This window comes from Astatotilapia calliptera, chromosome 7 (genome assembly GCF_964374335.1).
Source record: "Astatotilapia calliptera chromosome 7, fAstCal68.1, whole genome shotgun sequence".
NCBI classification, from domain to species: domain Eukaryota; kingdom Metazoa; phylum Chordata; class Actinopteri; order Cichliformes; family Cichlidae; genus Astatotilapia; species Astatotilapia calliptera.
Window position 1 is genome coordinate 57,791,760 of NC_137428.1, and position 24,506 is coordinate 57,816,265.

General features: G+C 42.3%; 1 protein-coding gene and 1 long non-coding RNA gene across 5 annotated transcripts in view; both read left to right on the forward strand.

Annotated features, from left to right (window-relative positions):
* frmd5a (FERM domain containing 5a) overlaps positions 1–24,506 on the forward strand; it is a 75,416-nt gene that overhangs the window by 16,411 nt on the left and 34,499 nt on the right. The window lies entirely within an intron of this gene.
* Positions 11,861–12,279, forward strand: LOC113008178 (uncharacterized). Its single transcript, XR_003269991.2, has 2 exons — positions 11,861–11,976; positions 12,166–12,279. It is a non-coding gene; the product is annotated as an uncharacterized LOC113008178 (long non-coding RNA).

Genomic DNA, 24,506 nt, shown 5'->3' on the forward strand with positions numbered 1-24,506 from the left:
GAATGCTGAGGATGTTGCATATTAAGATATCACTGCATTTTAGTAGGAAAGAGTGCTGGCTGCATTAATAAAACTAAATTAGTGTCACTTTGTCATAACTAAGGCTGATTACTGCTAATTGAGCAGAAATCAGCATATTGCCTATCTGTAACATTGATCTGACTTGTAACCTTTTAGTGTGGTGTGAACTCAGTGGTAGTGTTTGAGTCTTTGCCAAGACGTTGTCCTTCTGTGAATGGTGCAGTAATTACCACCCAGCTGTCAGGCCCTGTTGACTCTGTGAATGTTGGCCAGACTCTGCAGTCAATATTTCACTGCCCATTTCATTCAGTGCAAACATCACCTTGGTTTAATGCAAGTGTTTTCATTGTCATGGAAAGTGCTCACTATCTACACAAATAAGTATTTCTTTATGTTCGGTGTTGCTTGCTCATATTCTTTGTGCCGCTTGCTTCTTTCCTGTTTTTAGTTTTTGTGGGTCAGTTTTTACCTCAGTATTTGTCTATTGCCACCGTGCATTTTAGAAACTGGAGGCAGGCTTTTTATTGGCTGTTATGCCACTCAGTGGAGTTGCCCTGTAGCATCCAGCTGATTTTCCTCTGGCTGCTTCTGGCAGGATCTTCTAATGAGACCAAGTGCACACGCTCTTCAGCTCTGACTGACTGTAACTACAGTGCTCCTCTGCCCTGTAATAGCCAAGCCAATATGAAGATCATGCTGTTAAGAAAGCTGCATGATTCAATATATTTTCATAAAGGCTGAGCAGGGCCTTTTCTGTGGCAGTGGTAGCCAAAGCCCATTTGTTGTTTTTCTAATCATTTGAATCATCCAGCATGCCAAGCATGTACAATTTTTCACAAAGTTAATATGCTAATAATGCTAATGCTATAGGATCATTATCAAGGGTATCATAAAAAGAAGATGGGTGAAATATGAGCAGGTGATCTTTAGATATATATTAGAATCTCTGTTTACTGGTGCATGTGTTGCTAAGCAAATCAAATTCCCGATTTCTCAATTTGTGTGAAGTCGTAATTCAGCGCACGACTTCAATTCTATGCAGATGGCACAAAATCACAACTTCACTAATGTCATATCAGGGTAATTACATTATTGTACAGATAAACTTGAGTTTGCCTCTGAGCAAGTTCGATGACTGTGGGAAGGACGTCTCCTCTGATAGATGCAGGTTCTGCCTCGCCGGAATAAGAAATTAAGTCTTTGTTAATTCTCTCACGTTGTGACTCAAAGTGTTACACTTTAATCATTTTATTTACACCGCGTGTGTATAAAAACATTAGATGGAAACTTGGTAGTCTATCCATTCTGGTTAAAACTGTTTAGCAACCATAAAATCATTGCTGAAAGGGTGTCTTCAGTTTCTTTAATGCATTTGCATTAGATATCCTTCTCCAGCTTGGCTCAGTTGCCTGCTGGGCCACATGACTCATATAGAAGAATAACATTACATTTTTAATGTGATCAGCACTAAGTCTTGTAATAAATAAAGGTGGATCAAGCTTTCTGGACTTCACACTGACATATAGAGACCTGTGTGAGAGAATCAGATTACTTGGTGATGGGAAAATATAATAATTAGTCTTACTATTGAGAATACTGACTCAAATGAATGATTCAGTGATTTGCAGTGACGTGCTCACACATTTAAACAGAAGCACTGCTTCATCTTAGACCATGAGTTCTTTATGAATTCTGTATTGTTTCAACAGTTTACACCTGTACATTTTTTTTTCCACTTTTAAATAGTCTGCTCCTTTTCTCTAAGAACCTGGCCTGCTAATTATCTCACAACATATCATTTACAATTCAAAAATAGGACTCCCTGCAAGACTCCTTACTACCTACAATGCTGGTTATAATTTCCTCTGAGGCTTTTTTGGCCCACGGATGCTTGGCAGTAAAACATACTGCACATTGCATTTGTCTCTCAGGACAGTGGTTGGCATATTGCACTGTGGTGACAGATATTAGTGGAATCGATTGGGCAATGGTAATCCTTTTTAATTTTAAACATGACTATTAAGAACTATTACAGGCCTGTGTTGAAGGTTAACAAGCCAGTCAAGAAGACTGTGCAGGCTCTTTAACCGGCTCGGTACACCATGATCTTGCAGCTAATACTGTATTGAATCTGGCAGTAATATGCTGTATTGCACCAACCAGTGAATCATTAGTATATAAATGCTCGGAGACCTACATAATTGGGAAGATGACAGATGGAGGAAAATGAAGGCCAATGCTAAAGTGCTTTGTAAATCTTGTCAGTGTTGCTATGCCGAGTGTGGGCGCTGAAGGTCGTTTTTCAAGGTTATGGCCCGATGAGTCACCGTGGGGAGGCAGTAAGCGAAAGGGAGTGGGGGCACAGCAAACTGCCATGCCAACAAGATAATATTATTTAAGCACAGTCAGAAATCCTTCAGGATGTCATCACCAAAGAAAGCCAGATGGATGTCTCACTTCTCGTAGAGAATAGAGTCACAGCCAGGCTCCAGGAATACAATACACAAAGAATCACATGTGAGCGATATTAGAAGCTAGTTTCTATTATTCGGCTGTCTTCCATATATGTGATAGATGATAAGGCCACATCCAATATTAAATCACATGCACTCAGTAAATTTCTGCTTTAAAGTTGCAGCTGTGCAGGTTTTAATGCAGGTTTTCTAGCTGTTTCTGCCTCCATCTGCACTTCTGCGCATGGTCCCTTATGTTTAGATCACGGCCCACTCTTCAGGTTTATTTCTCTGTGACCCTGTTCTCATATCCAGTAGTGGGTTATTTCTCTCAATCAAGATGTTTTATGTAACTGCTAGCCTGAGAGGATTATAGAAAAACACGCTGCTTTTAGATTTCAGTCCAACGAGCTGTGAAGATGTGGCCCTACTTTCTGTCGCATGACGAATGTGAATAATAATTCTTCTGGTGTAAAATGTGGTCCATTTAATGTTTCAGGCTCATTCGCGATATCCTTAAACACATCTTTACCTGATTCCTTGATCTTTTGTATTTGCACAGACAGTTCAGTTGAAACTGAGCAGTGCTGTATTGTAATTGCTGTATTATTAATATTATTTTTTTCCATCTTTGGTGTTTCTGGAGTGGCAGCCAAGGGGAAAAGAATTACATTTTCTCGTCCTTCGAGTTCTTCGAGGCTGTGCAACTTGATCACCATGGCAACTGCTCATTTCGTCATTGCTTCCCAGGTGTGCTGTGTAGTGTTTGCCCAAAACTATCTCTGCACACAAATATGTCACACTTCCTGTTGCATTTCCTCACTCGCCTCCTCTCTTTATCGTGACAGATCTTCGCGTTATGACAGTCAAGATAAGGCTTAGCTTTTCCCTGCTATTTTCCCACCACATTACCCGGTTTGTGAGCCAAAATTTCAGTTTAGCTGTGCTCTTTCATTCCTTTATGTCCAAAATCGGCATACCAGTAAAGACTGGAGAGTGACAGCAGTTGGCAGGGCGGCAAAGCGAACAATGCATCAGCCAGATGAATATCTGCTTGTTCTGGTACAGTAATTAGAGCCTGAAGGGTGCAGCATTAGCACATTCTGCTAATCCAGCCCCAATGCTCCAGTGGGCTCAGCGCTAGGAGAGTAGGACTGAATCCCAGTGGAGCAGATTGATGACGTAATGTGTAGGGAAGGCTGAAAGGGGGCCCGAATCATTAAAAGGGCTGATTACATGGTAGTAATGAGATCAGCGTTTTGGACTCATGGGCGGTGGGTTTGCAAAAGATCCAGTTCTCTCTGGGTGCCTAAAGTACGGTTTAGGGAACTATTTTGTTATAAAAGGCTTTTTTCAAGTGAATCTCATTCAAGGTTATGTATCTCTTTAGGGAGTTTGTTACCCTCCATGCACTGTGTTATGACATTGCCTCGATCACAGGACATAATCCATGTCATCACTGGATATTAACCAGTCACCTATTGCTTGGGTTACATTTACCAGCCTGAGATTGGTTGGGGTTTGGTTCCTTGTTCAGGGACGGTACAAAGAATCAAAAGGGCCAGACTTAGAAATAATTACGACCTTCTCTTTCCTCTGAGGAATAGCTACTGCTTATGTCTTTTTATGAAGGACAGATTTTTTCCTCATGAAATGTTACCCTAATTTATCACCATCATTCAACCAGCCATACAATGATGGCTGCCTGATGTTTGGGTGTGTGTGTGCGTGTATGTTTTGGATTGCTCGTCTAACTGAATATCCACTGAACCAAACCTACACATGCATGACCTGTGTCCCTCTGGCATTCCCCGACTCCGGTGTAATCATACATGTTTGTGTTTTGTTTCTTTCTTTGACTCCTGTTGCACAGAAATGTGTTTCATGAACGATACATCAGCGTTTCTCTCTTCTTCTTGACATTTAATTTAAAACCCTTGGTAAAGAATAATCGCATACACCCACATTTATTCCAGAAAAGGAATTATAGTTGGATTACAAGTATTTATTAATTAGGAAAACCTTAAAAAAAGAGGCAAGAGCCTTGTTTGGTATGATTAAAACCGCTTAAGTGGCTCTGTTGTTTCAGCTGAACTAAAATAATTTCAATATATTCCCTTTTAAAAAATTCTGTCTTATATTCCTTTAGTTAAAAAAAACATCACAGGATTGAATGTGCCAAAGTGTTTCAATTTTCCTGTACATATTCTTTGTTTTTCATTCATGTATCTTTTTTAATGCAGTAAACCTTTTTCTCCCATTGCTAGTCTTTGTCATTTGCTTGTTATGTAGCCTGGATCATGCTAGAGTCATAAATTTAGGTATGCTGACACATCTACCTGCACATTTCCAGTTGTAGTTTTACTTTGCTGACTAAGGAGATCTTCATCTTATTGTTGATGAGGTTTTCATTTTAGAATAGCTCATCCATCTAGAGCAGAAGAGTAGCAGCAGCAGAGTGGGAGAAAGCGTGTGCCCTTTCCTGCCTGCTTCTTGTTGCTTTATTCTGAAATGATCGCTGTCCGCCTCGGTCACCACATCCTATAGGGGTTTTTCCAGTTATAGTATGTGGTATACATTCATATTTAGCCTTTTGGAAGATATATAGCTGAGATTCCTGCCCAGTAATTTTGTGGACAGATGGAATTTTTAGCTTCTCTGGCTCACGTTGCAATTTTCTGTTGATGGCACTTGCTAATTAGTTTTCTAACCGTCTTCCTGTGGGATTTGAGGGAAATGTTTATGCATGTAAGAACACAACAAATGCATCGCAGGTTCACACTGAAGATGAGAAGACAAATTGCTCTCATTTAACTTGTGGAAGGGAACTCGTATTATGTTTGCAGCATTTTTATCAAGTGGAAAGTGTAGGAAACACATCTGTCTCTAAGGCTTTTTTGAATATTTTTTTCTTCTATTTTATGAGAGCCAGTGGGGAGGCTGCACGCTGCCTACAGCATTACATCATTGCACCTAGAGTTGCATGACTGAGTAGATGCTGGAAAGACAGAGGGGGGAAAACCTACAGCAAAGAGCGCAGCCTCCCATGCCGCCTTGGTTCCAGTTACACCGGACCACATGCCATCCTGTGCAGATGAGCCGCGCCATTCTAGCTTCCCCGGAGCAAACAAAGACCCTTTTCAGGACGGTCCCTACTGTGATCATGCAGAGCAGAAGCAATCTGTTCCTCTTCGCTGCTCACTGTGAAGTGGCCCAGCCTTTGTTTTGCACAAGCGGCCAGACCGGTTCTGCTTTTTTGATTCATTTATTTATTTTTTCTTCTTGGACCTGTCTGTCTTGAAAAGGGCACTGAAGCAGCGATGAACCATCACCTCAACTGTCTGTGGCGGTGTGGAGACTCATGGTTTTTGACCTTTAAAGAAAACCATAAATCACAAAAACTATAGTAGGATAATTGGAGAAAGGAAATACCGTGTAGCTGTTGTAAATTGAGTACTTTTTGTAAAAGTTCTTTTTACAGTTTTTAAATGCATTTAATATAGAATTTACTGAGCCGCATATCATTTTCTAGCAGTGGATACTGACATCTAAATCCTGAAGTTTTTTGGTGATATGGAATCTCTTTGTGAGAAAGTGGAATAGAAGCTGAAGGAACTTTACTAATATTTGAGTGACTCTCTTAAACCCACGGTCCTTTTAATGGTTTAGGATGCTCCAGGGCCAGAGTGCTTTTTTGTTTAACTGACAAGATCCAAAGTGGGCAGGCAGGACCAGCATGCACCTGCACTCCAACCAGCCCTCCAGGGCAATGTCATCTCTCCACTGTGTCAGTCAGCAGACTCCTGCATCTTTCTACCTGCAGCATCAATCCACTAACCTCATTCAGTCACGATCAAGCTTTTCAAAAAGCTTTGACCTGCAACAAAAAAAAAAAAGGCTTTGAGCCCCGAAAACACAACAAAAAAGCTGCCAGGAAACTTTTTGTTTGCAGGTTCATGATGAAAAAGTATCATTTTCATTAGCAAGGCAAAGGAAAAGTTATAGTGTTATGATGATGTTTAAATATCATTGGTTTCGAGCCTTTGTTAAAAAAAAAAAATGAATAGCTGGATAAAACGTATGTTCTATGGATTGATCAATAAGAAAAACTTTCTCCTTGTCAATTTGCAAAAAATTAATGTCTCAGACTGAAAATTGTACATGACATTATCTTTTATCATTTCTTTGGACCAGGTAACTTTTCATGAGACAGGTTAGCATGACAACAAAATTGCAAAACAAAAACCAACCAACCCAGCAATCTGTGAAATCTGCTGTTTTACTCATACTATCTTTGTAGGAGTTGGATATACAAAAGGGGAATACAAGAGTCTCTCTATTTTTGGTCTTACTGACATCACATTTTTTCCACTGTGGGGAAGAGTCTCATTATACCCAGTAGAATGCATTAATTCAGCTTTTCATTGATGTTTAATGATTTTCGTGCTCAGAAAAGATTGAAGGAAGGCAGCAGAGTTATTTGTGCTTCATGTTTCTCCTTCCATAAATCGCTGTTAGATATGTACTGTTCTCTGAGAGTATATGCTTTCAAAATGCCTTAATACTTATGCAAAGTTTCATAGACCAGTGATCTAAAAACAAATCTAAAAAACCTCAAAACTAATCCTTATTTAATCAATCAATCAATCAATCAATCAATCTTTATTTATAAAGCACTTTTCATACAGAAAAAATGTAGCACAAAGTGCTTTACATAGTTAAAAGCAGCCCACCCCACCCTCCAACTCACTCCCCACACTCTCAATACACATATATCCCCCCCACCCACACACACATACACACACGCGCACACTTAAAGAGTAAAAATTGGGCTGGGCTCGCATGAGCCAAGTGAGGAAACATTATAACAGAGAGCCGTCTGCACCGGGAGCCGGTCACAGACCGCAGCCTCCGGGCTGGGCACACAGCAGGAGGGAGGCCAAGGAGCCCCCCAACCAGGCTGAGAGGACCCCAGAGACCCAGCAGCCACGGTCAATAACAGCCCCAGTGCAGAGAGCGCCCTCCAAGGAAACACTGGAGATATGACGCAATACGATATATACAGGGTAAAATGATAAAATAAATAAGAACAGGATACAATATAAATATAAATAGAGTAAGAAGATTAAAAAATGAATAAGAATAAAATCAAAAAATATTAGGTAAATCCTAAATTAATAATAGAATAACAGGATAGAATAAATAAGCATAAAAATAAATAAACGCTAAGTAAAAGCTAAATTAAAAAGGTGGGTCTTGAGCCTGTTCTTAAAAACATGTACGTTCTCTGCGGCCCTGAGCTCCTCCGGCAGGCTGTTCCACAGACGAGGACCATACCACTGAAAAGCTGCCTCTCCGTGAGTATGTGTCCTGACTTTAGGGACAATCAAAAGGCCAGTACCAGAGGACCTCGGGGTCCGCGAGGGTTCGTATGGTAAAAGCAGATCTGAGAGATAAGAAGGCCCAAGACCATTAAGACATTTAAAAACCAATAAAAGAACTTTAAAATCGATCCTGAAACACACGGGGAGCCAGTGCAGCGATTCTAAAACCGGTGTAATGTGGGCCCGCCCTCTGGTCTTCGTCAGCACACGAGCTGCCGAGTTTTGCAAGAGTTGTAAAGTTGAAATATTCTTCTTAGGAAGACCAGAGAGCAGGGCATTACAGTAATCAATGCGACTGGTAATAAAAGCATGCATCAGCATCTCCGTGTTGGCCCGAGAGAGAATAGGGCGGACTCTACTATAAAGACACATCTCTTGGATGCACTGGTACGCATCTTCAGTGATGTATCCTAGGGTCATCAGGTGTTTCGGGTCTCACAACATCATACACCCTCGCCCAGGCGACCCAGCCGGGGGTGATCAAGCCCCGACTTGCGTACCAGTAGCTACCCACGGATCAGCCCTCTTGATCCACAGCCACCTTGTGGCTTTCTCTGCCGCTTCACTCACAGCCTGGATGGCCCTCTTCTTGGCTGCCCCAGCCACGCCCAGCCGCCCTAGGGCTTTGCAGAGTGATCGTCCTGCAAAGCCCCTACAACCCACTTCTATGGGCTCATAGAAAGTCTTCCAGCCCCTTCCCCTGCACTCCTGCACTAGTTCCTGGTACTTTCCTCGTTTCCTTTCATTGGCCTCCTCAATCCGCTCTTCCCAGGGCACTGTGAGTTCCAGCATGATCAGCTGTTTTGAGGCCTCAGAAATAATTATCATGTCTGGCCGGAGTGATGTTTTTGCAATGTTCTGAGGGAACTTTAGTTGTTTACCCAGGTCAGCCTGTAGCTGCCAATCAGAGGCTGTGTTGAGGAGGCCAGTTGTCAAATGTGGGCGCACCTGGGGTTTCTCTCCAGCCTTAATAAAAGAGATTGCCTTCCTGGCTATATTTTTTAGATGATAAAATCCAATTTTGGTTACATGTTTAACATGTGGGATAAAACCAAGCTCAGAGTCAAAAATAACACCCAGGTTTTTCACTTGTAGCGAAGGACATAGTGAAAATGCCTGTAATTTAGACAAGAGTTTCTCTCTCTGAGACTCAGGACCGACAATTAAAACTTCAGTTTTGTCCTGGTTAAGCTGTAAAAAGTTTTCTGCCATCCAAGATCTTATATCCAAGATACAGTTAAAAAGGGCATCCATTGGTCTGGTGTCATCAGGAGACACGGAGATGTACAGCTGCGTGTCATCAGCGTAACTGTGGAAGTTCACTCCATGCCTCCTGATGACACTGCTGAGAGGCAACATATACAAATTAAAAAGTACAGGGCCTAGAACCGACCCTTGAGGCACACCACATGTCATTTTATGGATCTTAGAGGAGCATGTATCCATACTCACCATAAAAGATCTGTCAGAGAGATAGGAAGTGAACCAGTTGTGTACAGCACCAGAGAGGCCCACCATGTGTTTTAGTCTGTTTAAAAGAATAGCGTGGTCTACTGTATCAAAGGCTGCGCTTAGATCCAGTAGCACCAGGACTGAGAGCTTTTGGGAGTCCCAGTTACATCTAAGATCATTTAAAACCTTTAGGAGAGCAGTCTCTGTGCTGTGGTTCACCCTAAATCCAGACTGGAATATCTCCGGGATCTGTCTATCATTGAGAAAATCAGTAATCTGAGTAAAAACAAGTTTTTCTAAGACTTTACTTAAAAATGGTAAGTTGGATACAGGTCTGTAGTTATTAAAATCATTACAATCCAAATTGCTCTTCTTCAGAAGGGGCCTCACCACCGCCGTTTTAAAGGCAGCAGGGAAGACACCCAACTGAAGAGAGCAATTCATCATGTATAAAAGCTCAGCCTCAAAAAAATCCATAAAGTGTTTTAAAGAGTGAAGAAGGAATTGGATCTAAAAGACATGTGGTGGGTCTCACTGTGGAGAAAACCTTCTGAAAGTTCTCAGCATTAACCAGGACAAAGCTGTCCAGTGTCTCCTCAGGTACAATCGAGCCCTCAGATGTGTTTACAATCATATCGCGATTAGATAAAATATCAGATCTGATGGCGCTGATCTTTCCCCTGAAGTGGTCTGCAAACTGCTCACAGAGCGAGTCTGTGGGGGTTCTTTTGGAGCTTTTAAAATCAGGGTTAAATAAATGATCTATGGTGGAAAAGAGGACCTTGGGATTATTTTTGTTAATACTGATTATTTTGGCGAAGTATGAATTTCTTGACTTCCTTAATGTATTATTGTACATTTTAAGTTGCTCGGAAAATATTTGATGGTTGATATTATTTGGTTGATATATTATAATGCCCTTAAACAACATTTTGTTAAAAATCTGCTTTCTGTAGTAATGATTCTGCATATTAAAGCAACACGAAAATGCAGTGTGGGTCAGTTTTTAAGTGCAAGCAGCAGTCCTGTATGCTGCACAGTGTATCTGGAAGTTGTGTTCTTCAGTTTTCCAAATCGCCTTAAAAAGCATTTGGCTGCATGCACGCTGCATCTTTAGAGGCTCACTGGGCTGAGCCAAACTAGCATGACAGCACTTGGAGGGTGACAAGCTGAACTGAGAATGTCTGCTTTTTCTGCCAGCGTGATTACTACAGATATATGCGCTCCTCAGAGCAACAACAACATGCTGAAGGTATTGTTTCACTATTTATTATTTTTTTAATTCTGAGCATTATTGCAATAAACAAAGTGAGGAAGCTTAAGACGAGGATACTTTTGAACAAAAAGCAGCTTAAGAGGTTAGTAGAGCACAGCTGTCTCTGTGCCAGCAACAGCTGTGGCTGGAGGCATTATATTTTTGGGCTGTCCCTCTTATCATATTTTTCATTTTACTGAACTCCTTTTGTGCTATTTATTTTGTACCTGTTTTAGCTATTTTGTTTTATGATATTCAATTTATTTGTATTGAGGAAGGAATATAAATGAATGTTGTTTTTTTATGCTTTTGGCTGCTGTGATGAAGTATATCTTAATCTTTATTCTTGTGAAAGTGATACCTCATGAATACTCTAAGGCGGGGGTGTATAACATAAGGCCCGGGGGCCACAATTGGGCAGGCAAAGACTGCAATCTGGCCCATTGGATGGCTTTGGAAAATGTACGGGAAGAAATAAACTTTGGACTACAGCAGCATTTCTTTTTTCATGTAGAAAAAGTGAGACATACTGTTTTGATTAAATGTGTAGTTAAATTTCTGCAGTGACAGAAAGGGGCGTTTCATTGGTCCAGCCCACATAAGCTCAGAGTGGGCTGTATGTTGCCTGCATTTTAAAATGAGTTTGACATCCATTTAATTGGGAAAAAGAAATCTCAGATGAACAACAATTACACTGTATCATTATTTATTTAAGGTATCTAATCCAAAATGCATAATATGTGTGTGAAAAATTAGATACACCTTTTCTATAGGAATCAGGAGGGTAAGTAGCAACAAGTTGCTGCTAATCAAATCCATTAGCATTATTCACAAGTAGTAAACATTGCGGACAGCTGCCAGTATTCCCAGGAGTGGAAATCCAAGCAAATCCGCCCCAAGGTCAGACTGTGTAATGCTCAGAGAACCAAGCACTACATCTCAGACTCCAAAGGTCTCGATTAGTATGTTACATTTTAAAATTCATGACAACACAATTAGTAAAAGACTGAACAAGTATGGCTTATTTATTAGGTTTGATAAGAGAAATTTTCCTCTCTCTAAAAGGAAAATGGCAGCAGATGCAAAGTTGCATCTGAACAAACCACACATTTTCTGGAACACTGTCCAAAGTTGAGGTGTTTCTTCTTAACGCACAGCACCATGTTTGTCGAAAACTAAACACAGCATGTAAATGACCCAGATTATTTGTTTATTTGATATTTTTCAAATAGTTAAATCCCTGAACGAATTATACCTTATAATATAGATTAAACTCTTATTTTGAAATTCGTAACGGGCAACTTCCGGGAAGGAAGATCGTACCGCAACTGCTTGCCGCAGAAAGGATTAAATGAGAAGGTTATCGTTTTCCATCCATCTTAAAATTAGCATCTAGCTGGAAGGCGAACAGGTATGTTTGTGTGTTGTACTTGTTGTTTACATTTCGGACAATTTGTAAATGTATTACTTGATTGTTAATAAGTTTATGAGCGATCTAGCAGGCTGATGCTAGCACCTCCTGTGCCTTTTCTGTGAATTGATTAGCATAACAGAAACGTGGTTATATCAAGTGAATGTTTGTTTTATGTTATGGTTACAGCTCTTACGATGTGTCTATGGCAATTTGTGAATAAATGGGTTGGAATACCCCACCATGGTCCATCCGTAATGATCATTGAGTGCATCGTCTGAATAAAGTCCGGCTGGAATGCTACAGTAAGAGCTGATCCCCCGCATCATCCTGCTGCCATCCTGCACCACGGAACCACGAGGACGAGTCACGGAGCTGTGTTGCTATTCGTCTGGGATTGACAAGACATTTCACGGAGCAACTCAGTGCCATTCTATGGGTCTTCTAGACAGAGACTTTATAATCATCATGCAGCTGGCTTAATGGTTTGATGTGACGGTCAGAAAAGGTATGGAACATTTCATTCTAATCGACAAGGAAAGGACATTCATTCTCATCAGTGGTGGTTAAAGGGAGAGAGAAGGTCGTCAACTACTGTGGACATCTGCTGCATTAAGACACAACGGACATGAAGTAATAACAAGTGAAGTAATTTTGTTTATTGGTATTTACCACCACTACTGTATATTTATCATTCTTTCTACTGACCCAAAAGGGGGTGAAAGAGGGGCATTTAGTTCAATTTGTAACTGTACAATAGTAATGGTGTATTGATCTGTGTTTAGCATAAGAGGTTTACTTTACCACATCAGTTTGCAACAGCTAGCAGGTTGCATTTATTATTTTATACATTTCTTCTCAATGTTGTGTTGGTTATCCGCTTCTATTTCAACTTGGTTTAAAGTGCAGAGATTCTCCTCCCATCTGTTAATGCAGCCTTTAAGTTATAGTAACCACAAGCAGCTCATTAACTAAAGCCTGCAAATTAGATAAGTAAATAACATAGACATGAAGGAAATGGAGACTCCCTCCTCACAAACAGAACTAGAGCATCAGATAGTCGACCTGCAGAATAAAATCAAAGGGCTTAAGGCGTCTCTTGAAGACACATCAGAAACTACGGAAATAGAACTTTTGGAGAAGGAAATTCAACGCAGAGAAGAAACGTTGAACAACTTACAAGGTGAGCTTAAGGAAGGCCTCCGACGTTCCACTCGAACAAAAATCCCAACTCCAAAGGCGCTCGAAATGCAGCAGGAGGAAGCAAGAAAAAGGGAAAGAAAGTTCATCTCAACGTACGAAAGATGGAAGATTCGAGCCCGAGAGTCAAGAGAGCAGCTCAAGTCAGACATTAGTAAAGGCGAGCTGGCATCTTTGATGGATTCTTTGGAGAAAGAGAAAGAAACTGTGTTAAACACTTACCTTGAAATACGAAGTCACATTACACCTTCTCCAGAATTAAGACGTCACGTTGACAGTTGTGAGGCAGTTACAGCCGAAATTATGAAAGTTACCTACGAGAGAATGTCAGATCTCGATGGTGATTATGATGCAGAACAAGTACATTGCCGTCTCAGGGAGCTGCTTAAGAACAGCTACGCACGCTCCATCTATGGATCCACTGCATCTAGAGTGACAAAGTCAATCCGTAGTCACAAAGGCACTACTCTAACACTCAAACAGGCGGATGCAGCAGCAGAGCTAGCTGCTAAGGAAGTCGAATTTGAAGGGTTGCTGGAAGAAGAGAGACAAATGGAGAAGATAGAGGAACAGCACAGAAAAATGGAAGTAGAAAAGCGCAGACTTGAACGCCTTCAAGCAGAAAAGAATTTGAGGGCTGCTCGGGCCAAACTGCAAGTCTACAGCCAGGTAGCCTCGCAGGAAGGCAGTCTCCATTCCTCTAATAGTTCAGTGGGAAATCATCATGTTCCCCCTGCTATCAACCCTCCAACTCCCACCGTCACAGCATCGCCACCCGACCTAAACGTGTCATCCCTTGCCCAAGCCCTACAAGACAGTATGGCTCTAAATAGACTTCCAGTTCCAGAGCCGTCTGTATTTAGTGGGGACCCCATTCAGTTCATTGAGTGGAAAACTTCATTCATGTCACTTGTTGACAAAAAGGCCATCTCCCCAGCAGACAAACTTTATTACTTGAGGAAGTATGTAGGCGGCCCAGCTCGTAAAACATTAGAAGGAACTTTCTATAGGAATGACAGCGACGCTTATAAGGATGCGTGGAACAAACTGGATAACAGATATGGCCAAACCTTTATTATACAGAAAGCCTTCAGAGATAAGCTCACAGATTGGCCAAAGATCCAACCAAGAGATGCAGAAGGATTAAGAGACTTCTCAGATTTCTTAAACGCTTGCCAAGATGCAATGACACATGTGAAGAGCCTCGAAATACTGAACGACTGTGAAGAGAATAAGAAGCTAATCCTTAAACTACCAGAGTGGATAGCATCTCACTGGAACAGGAAGGTTACTGAAGCCTTAAAGGGCAATAAGGAATTCCCCAGTTTTAAGGACTTCGCCACATTTATGGCGACAGAGGCAGAGATTGCTTGCAATCCAATCACCTCAGCTTATGCCCTCCGCAGCTCTGAGTCGAGCACTGCAAAACAAGGCAGCAGAGACCCTAAGAGGAACAAGGCAAGCGTTCTAAACACACAGACTGAGGCTGACACCGAGAGGCTCAAGCCAGTTAAAGGAAAGGAAAGGTCTCCTTGTGCCTTCTGTCAAAATAATCAACACAGACTACATGGATGTCCCAAGTTTATTGCTAAAACTCTGGAGGAGCGTCGAGATTTTGTCAGAGAACATAAGCTCTGCTATGGCTGCACCAAACCTGGACATAGTGCAAAAGACTGTCGACATCGACACTCATGCAACACGTGCAAGGGTAAACATCCCACTTGTTTACACGATGACAACTATTTAAAGAAGGAAAGAGTTCTGCCACAGGAAACCACTATCCTGAGCAATGCCGGCCAAACGGAGGCTGCTGCAACTTCAATGTCAGTGATTACTGGACAGCCAACTAACACATCAATGATTGTGCCTGTGTGGGTGTCAAAAAAGGATACAGGAACTGAGAAACTGGTTTACGCCTTGCTGGACACGCAAAGCGACACGACGTTTGTTGACCAGGAACTGAGTGATGTATTAAAGGCAGATTCCTGTCCAGTTAAGCTGAAGTTAACTACGATGATTGGACGCGACGTGATCGTAAAGAGCCAAAGAGTCTCAGGGCTTTGTGTTCGGGGTTATCGCTCTTCCCTCCTCATCGACCTTCCTCCTGCTTATACCAAGGGTTGCATACCAGTAAACAGAGCCCATATCCCAACATGCGAGACAGCTAAAAGGTGGAATCATCTCTCCAAGGTCATAGAAGAGATTACACCTCTACAGGACTGTGAGGTTGGTTTATTGATAGGCTATAACTGCGCACGAGCAATGGCACCAAGAGACGTCATAATGGGAGGAGACGATGAGCCTTATGCAATTCGTACCGACTTAGGATGGAGCATAGTTGGTGGTACGTCGACATGCCCCGACACCTCAAGTACGGCGGGACAGTGCTTCCGAGTTGCAGTCAGGGAGCTCCCACCAGTCACTCCGGCAGATGCCATTCGCATTCTAGAGTCTGACTTTAAGGATGCTAAGGAAGACGGCAAACCAGTGTCTCAGGAGGACATCCTGTTCCTGGACAAACTCAAGAACCACATCGAAAAGAACAGTCTAGGTCACTACGAGATGCCGTTGCCCTTTAAGGAGAGACCTACCCTACCTGACAACAAACAGCTTGCAGTCATACGTCTGAGCCATCTAAAGAGGAAGCTGTTAAAGGATGAAGGGTACAAAGAACAGTATATCAAGTTCATGGAGGAGGTCATAGAAAGGGGTGATGCAGAGGAAGTCCACGATGATGGGAAAGAGGGCGAAAAATGGTACATACCTCATCACGGTGTATTCCACGACAAGAAGCCAGGCAAACTGCGCGTGGTGTTCGACTGCTCTGCCAAGTACAAGGGAACCAGTTTGAATGATCATCTGCTCACTGGTCCTGACCTGATGAACAATCTCAACGGTGTACTTCTTCGCTTCCGGTTGCACTCCACTGCATTGATGTGCGACATAGAGAAAATGTTTCACCAATTTCATGTGAAGAAGTCAGACCAGGATTACCTGCGCTTCCTTTGGTGGAAGAAAGGAGATCTCGGTGCACAGCCCCAAGAATACCGTATGAGGGTGCATATCTTTGGCGCAGCCTCATCGCCTGGCTGTGCAAACTACGGATTGAAGCATTTGGCTACAGAAAATAAAGACCGGTACCCATTAGGCTCTCAGTTCATTCTGAGAAATTTCTATGTCGACGATGGAGTCACAAGTACAGACAGCTCAGAGAAGGCTATCAAGTTAGCAGAAGAAGCCAGAAAACTTTGTGCCCTGGGTGGTCTTAGGCTCCACAAGTTTGTGTCCAATGACAAAGCTGTCCTGGTAAGCATACCAGCAACTGAACGTGCATCAGACATTAAAGACCTCAACCTTGCCTTTGATAACTTACCTTCAGAGAGAGCGTTGGGTATCCAATGGCACGTCGAATCAGACTGCCTGAAGATCAGCACCAACCTTAAGGAACAGCCTGCAACACGTCGAGGCATATTGTCCATTGTTGCATCCCTGTACGATCCCTTGGGTCTCATAGCCCCCTTTTTGCTCATTGGAAAGGAAGTGCTGCAGCAGATGTGCTGCCATGGAACAGGTTGGGACGACCCTCTAACCAACGAACTTCGTCCACGGTGGGAGAAATGGAAAAACGACCTCAACAACTTGGAGAGGATAAATATACCCCGAAGTTATGCCCCGGCAGATTTCGGAAGGGTTATTAAACGTGAGTTACATCACTTCTCCGACGCAAGCACTACTGGCTATGGACAGTGTTCATATCTGAGGCTTAGCAATGAAGAAGGAGACATCCACTGTGCTTTAGTCATGGCCAAATCTCGTGTCGCCCCAACAAAGGTCACCACGATCCCAAGATTAGAGTTGACGGCTGCAGTCATCTCTGTGAAAACCAGCAATGTTTTGAAGGAAGAACTTGGATATGCGGACATTGAAGAGCATTTTTGGACCGATTCCAAGGTTGTACTAGGGTACATCAATAATGAGGCTCGACGTTTTCATACATTCGTAGCCAACCGTATCCAGAAGATACATCTCTACACGAATCAAAGGCAATGGAGATACGTCCCTACTGACCAGAATCCTGCGGATCGTGCTTCTAGAGGTTGTTTTGTCCATGAGCTAATATCATCGGACTGGTTTACCGGCCCTGCATTTCTATGGGAAAAGGGAGTTGACCTCTCAGAAGAGGTGGCTCCGGAACTGTCAGTCGGAGATCCAGAAGTTAAGGAAACACGGACTCTAAACACGGAAACTGTAGAACAAGATTCTCTTACTTATCGGCTGGCAAAGTTCTCATCCTGGACTCGTGCCATCTGTGCAGTGGCTCGCATTCTTCGAAGGATCAACAAGGATAAGTCAATCGGCCTCTCTACAGTGCAGGAAAGAGAAGAAGCCGAGCGCCTCATCATCAAAGATCTGCAGAGACAAACATATTCGGAGGAAGTGCGGCTACTGAAGAAAGGTTGTCAGCTGCCACCTCATAACAAGCTACATCACCTCAACCCCTTCTTGGACAACAATGGTGTGATTAAGGTGGGAGGTCGACTCCGTGATTCAAACCTTCCTCTCTCAGTTAAACACCCTACCATCATTCCAAAGGAACATCATGTTACAAGGATGATCATAGCATACTGTCATGAAGAAGTCAAACATCAAGGCAAGGGGATGACTCTCAGTGCAATTAGGACAAGAGGTTACTGGATACCAGGAATTGGCAGGACGGTTGCATCCTATCTTCGCCGATGTGTAGTTTGTCGGAAGCTTCGGAGACGGACTGAAGAACAGAAAATGGCCGATCTCCCTCCAGAGCGAGTAAATCCATCTCCACCCTTTACCTACTGTGGAATGGATTGCTTTGGACCCTTCTATAGCAAGCAAGGACGTAGTGTGCGAAAACGATATGGTCTCCTTTTCACCTGCTTCTCCTCCAGAGCCATCCATATTGAAATGCTGGAGGATCTATCTACAGACTCATTCATAATTGGACTGCGCTGCTTCATTGCTATACGTGGAGCCGTACGCCAGATCAAATCTGACCAAGGCAGTAACTTCCTAGGAGCCAAGAATGAACTGCAGGAAGCCCTCACGGAATTAGATGGTGATAAACTGACGAACTTCCTTTCTAAGAAGCAGTGTGACTTCATCCTAAATGCTCCTGGATCAAGTCATGTTGGTGGAGTGTGGGAGCGTCAAATTAGAACAGTCAGGAGTGTTCTCAACGCGACCCTTGGACTCTCACCTGGAAACCTACCTGATGCTTCCCTCCGAGCATTCTTCTATGAAGCAATGACGATAGTTAATAGTCGTCCTCTCACTATTGAAAACCTACATGATCCCAACAGTCTTGAGCCACTGACACCAAACCACTTACTTACCCTGAAGCCTACCATGGCCCTTCCTCCCCCCGGCAAGTTCATAAGGGAAGATATGTATGCGAGAAAGAGATGGCGCCACGTACAATATTTGGCCGAGCAGTTCTGGAGCCGTTGGCAGAAAGAGTACTTAGCCAACATTGCCTTTAGACAACGCTGGCACACCCCAAAGAGAAACCTGCAGATCGGGGATATAGTCATAATGAAGGATGAAGACTTGCCCAGAAATGAATGGAGGTTGGGAAGAGTCGTAGAGACTACAATGGACAGAGATGGACTGGTTAGGAGAGTGAAGCTCTGTCTAGGTGACAGGAAACTTGGCAAAAATGGTGAACGTCTTACTAAGCGGTCAGTGCTCGAACGGCCAGTTCAAAAACTAGTCTTATTGTTGGAAGGTGACTAGTCCATTCCTTGCATACTATGCTTCTGTTGTTTGGTCATTATTTGTATTATGAAATCATTGTGTTCTTTCTTCCTATGTTTATGGAGTTATGTTTTTGAACACTAATGATTTGGTGGGAGTGTAAATGACCCAGATTATTTGTTTATTTGATATTTTTCAAATAGTTAAATCCCTGAACGAATTATACCTTATAATATAGATTAAACTCTTATTTTGAAATTCGTAACGGGCAACTTCCGGGAAGGAAGATCGTACCGCAACTGCTTGCCGCAGAAAGGATTAAATGAGAAGGTTATCGTTTTCCATCCATCTTAAAATTAGCATCTAGCTGGAAGGCGAACAGGTATGTTTGTGTGTTGTACTTGTTGTTTACATTTCGGACAATTTGTAAATGTATTACTTGATTGTTAATAAGTTTATGAGCGATCTAGCAGGCTGATGCTAGCACCTCCTGTGCCTTTTCTGTGAATTGATTAGCATAACAGAAACGTGGTTATATCAAGTGAATGTTTGTTTTATGTTATGGTTACAGCTCTTACGATGTGTCTATGGCAATTTGTGAATAAATGGGTTGGAATACCCCACCATGGTCCATCCGTAATGATCATTGAGTGCATCGTCTGAATAAAGTCCGGCTGGAATGCTACACAGCATATTAGCGCAAACACCTCATACCAACTGTCAGGCCACGGTTGTGGAAGGGTGATGATTGGTATTGATCTATGGCCGCTGGGCACCTTCCTGTCATTGAGTCGACCATGAAGTCGTCTCCATACCAACGTGTTGTAGAGTCATACGGAAGGCCATCTGTCTGACAGCTAAAGATTGAACTGAAACTGGGTCAGGCAACTGGACTCAAGCATGGGAGCAAATCTACAACAGAAAGCTGGAAAAAAGAAAAGCATCAAGGAATTGAATTGGAGGGGGTGTGCCTTTGTTGACATGGCTCTACATGATTTGAAAATAATTTACATAAAAATGTTTTTATGTTGTCCTTTTTATATCATAGCACCTGCTTGTCTCATGATGCTTTACTTCAGTTTTTGGGTTTTTTATGTTTACTAGACTTTGTTGCTCTTTTTCACCGCAAGGTGTCAATTGGCTCTGTGATGTTGAGTTACTAATCTTTGTTTTGGATAAATCTTTAAAATTTTATTTGTTAAAGCTATTCAGAGTTGCTTCTTACTCACTTGTTTTTCCATTTGAAGTCTGGCACACTCAAATCAATACCTTATGTAAGCTGTGTGGGAGACAGCTGAAGATGAATTTGAGACTGAGGAAGACTGAGTGCTATCTTTACATTGTACGTGTCCTGCAACAAGTTGCCTACCTTCATTCAAAGGGCATGAAATAAAGAGCATGGGCCGGACTAAGAGAGGCTAAAAGAGTGCTGCTCATGGATACGGCTGTTGCTATGAGACTGTCAAAGACGTGTTTGAAGCAGGGCACCGTTGTGATGAAAGTTAAAACATATTTGCCACCCTATGCTTTGCCTGTTATGTGCTATAATTATGTTAAGCCTTCTTCTGTGACCATTCATCTGCACACTCTCTTGTATTCAAAGGAGCAAGAATAAGAGACTGGTGCTGTAAAAGTACAGAAAGGTTCTGCTCGGCTCTTCTCCTCTCTCATCTTCACTGTCAGCTACTTTATCATCCGCTTTAAGGAACGCTAATGTCACAGGAATACCAGGGAGAGAAAAGGATTGATTTATCCATCAAGGTTTATATTAGATCCTTGAGGGCAGGGCTGCTTAGTTATGGTAAAAATCATAAACACGACTGCTTTGGTCAATACTGAACTCATGATTACTGAACACAATTACTCGTTGGCTTTTTGTACATTATGAATTTTTAAATGTAATGGATAATTTTTAAATGTAAAATCACCTCTCTCACTGACCAAAGCCTTTTTTTTTTCTTTTTTGCTATCTTGGCTCAAGCCAAATTTAAGCTGCCACATCCTTGGAGTTTCAGCAAGAAGTGAAGGCATACTATTTTAAAGGAAAGGTCTATGCTGGATTCATAGCATGAGACAAAATGTTAGGATCATCGCACTATATGTAGTTTAGTGTGATGTTCATTTTGTCTTTCTTTGGTTTCTTGGACATTATCTGTCATGGCTGTGTGGAAACATGGTTACTTGTTTTAGCAGTGCGGTTCCCCGTCTTCTATTGAAAAACGTCTTGATTGCTTACAAACTCATTTAAACACTGCTTTGTCTTATCACATGGTGTACTGGACCCCAGTATGAAACATTTCTAACCTTTAGCTTCTGTGGCTTTTAAGACAATCAGCACTGTGTCTCCCCCAGGAGATCAAGCAAAGCTGCGTGGAAGTGAAAGACGGCCAGAAGAGTTCTCACAGCTACTTTTGAAATTTCTATTTTTTGCTCCCCTCCTGGAGATTCATCCTAAGAGGCTTAATTTATATTAGCTGTACAATCAGATTGCTCTCAAAATACCAGCTTTTAATTAAGCATGCAAACTAATTATGTTCCGGGGTTCTTCATTTTCCTTGCGGTTAACCTCCGGCAAGGTTAGCCACTGAGGCTTGTGCTGTCAAAGGCTGAGACTCTGAGACCTGAACAAGCTGAAGTCAACTTACAGAAAAGTTCTTTCAAGCTGTCCACACAGATGACACAGACATGTGCATCAAAAGATCCCTCACAGCTAGGTGTTTCCTATGACACTTACATGACAGCAGCACGGCTTTTTGCAAATCATCTGTCAAACACGTGTAAAAGCACATTCAGTGCTGTAGTTGTTGTTCTTACTCTTAATAGTTCGCATTTTCTGTCTGTAGAAAATAGTGAAAAATGTCTATTCCCATTTGTAATGATTACTTTTTTTTTAAGATGTCAGCTGCTTAAGAAAAATTCTTAATCCCAGCATGATAGGTTTACTTTCAGAGAAGACGAAAAGGAAGGACTGTGAAGGAATTTGATGGGCTTGAACCAATCATTGCCATTTTTTTCCATGGAAAATGAAAGGGTTGAAAGATTGAGTCAAAGGGTAGAACAGTGGTTGGCACCGTTGTCTCACAGTGAAATGATCTTGGGTTCAAATGCAGACTGGAGCCTTTCTGTGTGGAGGTTGCATGTTCCCCCTGTTTGGCGTTATCTTTGGATACGTCAGCTTCCTCCTCCATGTATATCCAAAGATATACGTGGGCTTTGGTTAGGTTAATTGGTCGTAAATTGGTCATTGGTGTGAATGTTTCTCTATTTCATCCTCGCAGACTGGCAGCCTGTCCAGAGTGTACCCCATCTCTTGCCCTGTGGCAGCATGGATAGGCTTCAGCACTCCCATGATTGTGAATTTGATTTTTGTTTGCAAATCGTTTTTTTTTTTTTCTTTTCTTTTAAAAAAAAAATGCATATATCAATCACCTGGGTCACCTGCTGAGAAAGAAAAAAGAAAACAAGCAGAAGAGAACAAGAGTAATAGAATAAACAGCATCACAATGATATATGGGAATATGACAGTAAATACTAAATGTTAAACATTATTGTGCAGCACATAAGATCAACAGAACACAGTGTGCTTTGAGGTAGGAGCCAAAAAGGGTGTAGTTTGTGGGTGTGATCACCCGTGTGTACACCTGTGAGCATGGACGCGCTTGTTTTTTGTTTTTTTTAAAAGGTTCCTTCATGTAATGATCTGCTAGAGGGTGTGGGGGGGCCACAGCCCCATCCTCCAGGTCATGAAGCAGGTAAAACTCCAGACATCCAGAGGCCCCCAGAACACAAGAGACCAAGGAAGACCAACAGAGGGGCAGCCGCGCCACTGTCCCAGAAAGAGCTGAGGAGAGTCCCAGATGAGGGGTCACTCAGCAGCCGCGGAGCAGAAGCCAGGGGGAGTTGCAGTGACGCGCCCGTGAGCTCCGCCGGCAGCCAGCCGTGCCTGAGTGACCGAGCCCCAGGCCGAGAGGCCGGGGGCACCCCACCTCCGAAGTGGCCCGAGCGAGCCCCAGGCTCCAGGCCCCGATATGCGGCCGCCAAGGAGTGAGCCGGTGTGTATCTGGACGCCCATCCCCGGACACAAAGAACCACCAACGCACCGATGTCTGAGGGAGTCCGCCACTGGCAGGGGAAGTGGTGGTAGGGGGAGATAGGCCTCCAAACCTTGGAGGGCCTAAGATGTCCCCAGAGAGGTGGCACCTGACACCCAACCTGACATATAGACACAGAAATACAGACACACACATATACAAACATCCATCCCACCCTCATGCTCTCATATGCACTTACTCCACACTCAACCAACGTGGAGACAGACATAAAGAGACGCTGTACACACGATCACACTCCCCAAGCGTACTCTACAAACCGGGTCTAGGTACCCTTGCCCCTGGAGGGGGTTGTTTGCAAATTGTTAATGTTGATTATTAAACTGTTTCAGTTCTATTTTATTTTTAAGAGAGATTAAGAATTTTCACTACACACTACATTTACTTCAATTTTCGAGTGTTGGTTGGGCCAATTTATTGAAGATGGCATTCGTAAAGCTAAAAAGTTCAAATTTAACAAATAAAGAAAAGATGGGAGAAACACCCTTCAGCCGTGTGATGAGCATTGACTCCACCAGAAGAAGTCACTCTGCACCTTCTTTGTTAGGAGCACATGAGTTTGAAGTGCCACAAACACAACTGTGGAGTCCTTGAGTGCCAAATTCAATAAAAACATAATTAAATGATATTGAATTAAATGTATTAAATAATTCAATGTGCCATTATGTAAAGAACCCACAGCAGACCTGATGACATTCTTATGCTTTTCAGCATTGTTTATTCACACACACTTTTGCACATCGTTGCTGTTGCAAAGACACTCTGTCGGCTGCCACACACATCAACAACACAACAACATTAAACAGTCAGACTTTTAAGCCGGCAAGGCGCGATTGCAATTGCTGTGCAGGTGCGTCCATCTCACCTGCAACATCATCGCAGACTGCGTCCCGCCACACATTACATGATTAAAATCAATTAATTAATTAAATATGAATAATTGTCAATTCATTTTGTTTAAAACTTTTATTAATTTATTTATTTACAGTTTTAATCAATTGACACTTAATTAATTATTTACATATTTAATTAATTATTGAATTATGTATTTCATTCATGTATTTTGACAGTCAAGGCCCTCCATAAACAATCAGTTGGTTCAAGCAGAACTTGGTGGTAAATCTGTTTGTTTGGCCAAAATATCGGCCAATATATTGGACCAGTTAAATAATCAAATATCAGTATTGCTATTGGTCTTAAAAGTCCCATATTGGCTGGGTTCTCTAGAGAACATTACTTTGAGGGACCATATTATTGATAATGCAATTTTATTTATATTGATCCATTTGGCGTGTACACAGTGATCCAATGAATGCAGGATTTTTGTTTTCACACTTGAAGTTATAATAATAATAATAATGGATACTTTATTGATCCCCATGGGGAAATTACTTGTTTTTCTCTGCATTTGACCCATTCACTCAGTGAAGCAGTGGGCAGCCCACTAAGCAGGCGCCCGGGGAGCAGTGTGTAGGGACGGTACCTTGCTCA